The 5,000-nt window shown below is 39.3% G+C and overlaps 2 protein-coding genes across 3 annotated transcripts in view; one reads left to right on the top strand and one right to left on the bottom strand.

The window, feature by feature from the left end:
* LOC310721180 (craniofacial development protein 2-like) overlaps positions 1-5,000 on the top strand; it is a 437,392-nt gene that overhangs the window by 70,675 nt on the left and 361,717 nt on the right. The window lies entirely within an intron of this gene.
* The window catches only part of tmem131l (transmembrane 131 like), a 50,879-nt gene that overhangs the window by 41,023 nt on the left and 4,856 nt on the right, over positions 1-5,000 (bottom strand). The gene's annotated exons all lie outside the window — the stretch shown is intronic.

Here is a 5,000-nt window from a genome sequence, read left to right as displayed (position 1 = left end):
AACTCACTAATCCATGTCTTTATGGATCTTGCTTTGTGCACTGGTGCGCAGTCCCAAAACTGTACCCACAAAGTTGGGAGCATGCACTTGTCCAAAATGTCTTGGGACACTAAAGCATTGAGAGTCCTTTCACAAGGGGCCGAGCCCAACTTCTGAAAAACAACCCCACATCATAATCCCCCTCTACCAAACCTTACACTTGGCACAAGGCAGTCAGACAAGTACCGTTCTCCTGGCAACCGCCAAACCCAGACTCGTCCATCAGATTGGCAGACAGTGAAGCGTGATTCTGTAGGCCACATGAAGTTTTGAGGTCTGTGCATATTGACTTAGCAAAATGTTGGTGACCGCAGTGCACTGTGTCTCAGCATCCGCTGACCCGCTCTGTGATTTTACGTGGTCTAACACTTCGTGGCTGAGTTGCTGTCGTTCCCAGTCGCTTCCACTTTGTAATAATACCACTAAAAGTTGACTGTGGAATATTTAGTAGTATCGAAATTTTCACGACTGGACTTATTGCACAGGTGGCATCACGGTACCATGCTGGAAATCACCGAGCTCCTGAGAGCGACCCATTCTTTCACAAATGCTTGTAGAAGCGGTCTGCATGCCCAGGTGCTTGATTTTAAACACCTGTAACATTAACAATGTGATGCATCAATTTTAACAAATGTGCATCGGAAAAGTTAGCATTTGTATCACAATGCAGCACTTTTAACCATATATATTTTAGCATATATTATTAGTTGCTACTTTTATTATTTAAAAAGTGACCAATAACTTGTGAACAATATTTTATATGTAGACTGATTCCGTTCTCTCAGCACCACTGCTTCTACGTGAATATGGCATATCACAACAGTACGGAGAAGGAGGCGTGTCCTAAGAGTCACATAGAATACAGATTAACATGGCAGAGGTAGAGCTGCGTCTTCCTGAAGACAGAAGAGGAAAAGAATGTCTGGTTTTAATTGTTTAACAATTGTTCTTTTTTTCCCACTACAAAGGCTTGTTTGTGGAAGGAATATATATATATATATATATATATATATATATATATATATATATATATATATATATATATATATATATAAATGCAGACAAAGACACATTAGGTCTGGGAGAGCAGCAACTGAGAGCTTTCATTTCTCTGTTATAACACATACATAAACCTTGCTGTGTGAATGACATTAGTGTGTCAGTGTTTGGGTTATAATCTGAAGTTTATGACATAGGTATCATAGAAATGTGTCACTTCTTATTTCACAAATACCCCACCATCACCATCACCACCACCACCACCCCCCTTCATTATTTCCTCTTCATTTCTCTAACACACACATAAAATGAGAATGAGAACAATTTTGTTGTTCCATTGCTTAACGAGAGTCCAATAGGAAAAAGAACATTTGATTACTTTATGTTGCGCTTGTGAGCGTGGGTGAAAGAGTGAATAATACAAAAAGAACTATGGAACGAAAAAAAAAATTGCAAATGAATCATTCATTGAACTATTTTATATATATATATATGAAATCACAGAGTTAGGTCCATGTGACACTGGAGCTAAACTAAAAAAGGATTTCAATCTATAACAAGAACAATTTACTATATTAATTTTACAATTGAAATATATTTCAACTGTTATAATAATCGGCCAGGAAATAAATTTAAACAAACTAAAATTTAAAATAAAAACGTAAAGTGTATTATCACATTAAAACACAGCTCTGCACATTTTCACAACAAAACAATGTTTTCAGGTTAAACTGGAAAAAACACTTAAAAAAAAAAACACACACACACACACACACACACACACACACACACACACAAGCGCACACACCACAAACAGCAGTAAAATTAAAAAGGGAAATTTCCATCACGCCTCGGTGCGACCGTCCCCAAAACCACACAGCAAAAAAAGGCAACAAAGCTCACATCGAAACGATTGATACACACACTCCACACAAACAGCAGCGTCAGACGACTGATGCTGGGACACAACAAACAGCACACTCCTGTCAGAAACAACACATCGATTCACAATAAGCACTTCCTCAGTATATCACCATCTACATAATCGTCTTGCAACTAGGGCTCGGGCTGTACGACCGTCGACTGTCGATATTGTGATCAGTGACATCACGCTTGACAATGATATCGGGAATATTCTTTTTTTTTTTGTAGTAAACAAATGATTTAATACTGATTATGCAATGTAAAAAATAATATATTTTACTAATAAAAAAAGACAATATTTCCGATATCATTGTCAAGCGTGATGTATGTTGTGTGTTTTATTTTTATATATATATATATATATATATATATATATATATATATATATATATATATATATATATATATATATATATATATATATATACATATATACACACAGTACAGACCAAAAGTTTGGACACACCTTCTCATTCAAAGAGTTTTCTTTATTTTCATGACTATGAAAATTGTAGAGTCACACTGAAGGCATCAAAACTGTGAATTAACACATGTGGAATTATATATGGAATTATATACAGTGAGGAAAATAAGTATTTGAACACCCTGCTATTTTGCAAGTTCTCCCACTTAGAAATCATGGAGGGGTCTGAAATTGTCATCGTAGGTGCATGTCCACTGTGAGAGACATAATCTAAAAAAAAAATCCAGAAATCACAATGTATGATTTTTGAACTATTTATTTGTATGATACAGCTGCAAATAAGTATTTGAACACCTGAGAAAGTCAATGTTATTTGGTACAGTAGCATTTGTTTGCAATTACAGAGGTCAAACGTTTCCTGTAGTTTTTCACCAGGTTTGCACACACTGCAGGAGGGATTTTGGCCCACTCCTCCACACAGATCTTTTTTAGATCAGTCAGGTTTCTGGCCTGTTGCTGAGGAACACGGAGTTTGAGCTCCCTCCAAAGATTCTCTATTGGGTTTAGGTCTGGAGACTGGCTAGGCCATGCCAGAACCTTGATATGCTTCTTACAGAGCCACTCCTTGGTTATCCTGGCTGTGTGCTTCGGGTCATTGTCATATTGGAAGACCCAGCCTCGACCCATCTTCAATGCTCTAACTGAGGGAAGGAGATTGTTCCCCAAAATCTCGCAATACATGGCCCCGGTCATTCTCTCCTTAATACAGTGCAGTCGCCCTGTCCCATGTGCAGAAAAACACCCCCAAAGCATGATGCTACCACCCCCATGCTTCACAGTAGGGATGGTGTTCTTGGGATGGTACTCATCATTCTTCTTCCTCCAAACACGTTTAGTGGAATTATGACCCAAAAGTTCTATTTTGGTCTCATCTGACCACATGACTTTCTCCCATGACTCCTCTGGATCATCCAAATGGTCAATGGCAAATTTAAGACGTGCCTGGACATGTGCTGGTTTAAGCAGGGGAACCTTTCATGCCATGCATGATTTCAAACCATGACGTCTTAGTGTATTACCAACAGTAACCTTGGAAACGGTGGTCCCAGCTCTTTTCAGGTCATTGACCAGCTCCTCTAGTGTAGTTCTGGGCTGATTTCTCACCTTCCTTAGGATCATTGAGACCCCACGAGGTGAGATCTTGCATGGAGCCCCAGTCCGAGGGAGATTGACAGTCATGTTTAGCTTCTTCCATTTTCTAAGGATTGCTCCAACAGTGGACCTTTTTTCACCAAGCTGCTTGCCAATTTCCCCGTAGCCCTTTCCAGCCTTGTGGAGGTGTACAATTTTGTCTCTAGTGTCTTTGGACAGCTCTTTGGTCTTGGCAATGTTAGTAGTTGGATTCTTACTGATTGTATGGGATAGACAGGTGTCTTTATGCAGCTAACGACCTTAAACAGGTGCATCTAATTTAGAATAATAAATGTAGTGGAGGTGGACATTTTAAAGGCAGACTAACAGGTCTTTGAGGGTCAGAATTCTAGCTGATAGACAGGTGTTTAAATACTTATTTGCAGCTTTATCATACAAATAAATAGTTTAAAAATCATATATTGTGATTTCTGGATTTTTTTTTTTAGATTATGTCTCTCACAGTGGACATGTACCTACGATGACAATTTCAGAACCCTCCATGATTTCTAAGTTGGAGAACTTGCAAAAAAGCAGGGTGTTCAAATACTTATTTTTCTCACTGTACATAACAAAAAAGTGTGAAACAACTGAAAAATGTCATATTGTAGGTTCTTCAAAGTAGCCACCTTTTGCTTTGATTACTGCTTTGCACACTCTTGGCATTCTCTTGATGAGCTTCAAGAGGTAGTCACCTGAAATGGTTGTCACTTCACAGGTGTGCCCTGTCAGGTTTAATAAGTGTGATTTCTTGCCTTATAAATGGGGTTGGGACCATCAGTCGTGTTGTGCAGAAGTCAGGTGGATACACAGCTGATAGTCCTACTGAATAGACTGTTAGAATTTGTATTATGGCAAGAAAAAAGCAGCTAAGTACAGAAAAACGAGTGGCCATCATTACTTTAAGTAAAAATTACTTTTTCGGTCAGTCAGTCCGAAAAATAGGGGAAAACTTTGAAAGTGTCCCCAAGTGCAGTCACAAAAACCATCAAGCGCTACAAAGAAACTGGCTCCCATGCGGACCGCCCCAGGAAAAGGAAGACCAAGAGTCACCTCTGCTCAGCTTTAGAAATTGCAGGTTAACAGCAGCTCAGATTAGAGACCAGGTCAATGGCACACAGAGTTCTAGCAGCAGACACATCTCTACAACAACTGTTAAGAGGAGACTGTGTGAATCAGGCCTTCATGGTAGAATATCTGCTAGGAAACCACTGCTAGGGAAAGGCAACAAGCAGAAGAGACTTGTTTGGGCTAAAGAACACAAGGAATGGACATTAGACCAGTGGAAATCTGTGCTTTGGTCTGATGAGTCCAAATTTGAGATCTTTGGTTCCAACCACCGTGTCTTTGTGCGACGCAGAAAAGGTGAATGGATGGACTCGATGCCTGGTTCCCACCGTGAAGCATGGAGGAGGAGGTGTGA

The sequence above is a fragment of the Silurus aristotelis genome, assembly GCF_946808225.1.
Source record: "Silurus aristotelis genome assembly, chromosome: 27".
NCBI lineage: Eukaryota > Metazoa > Chordata > Actinopteri > Siluriformes > Siluridae > Silurus > Silurus aristotelis.
This window is presented reverse-complemented; position numbering and strand designations above follow the sequence as displayed.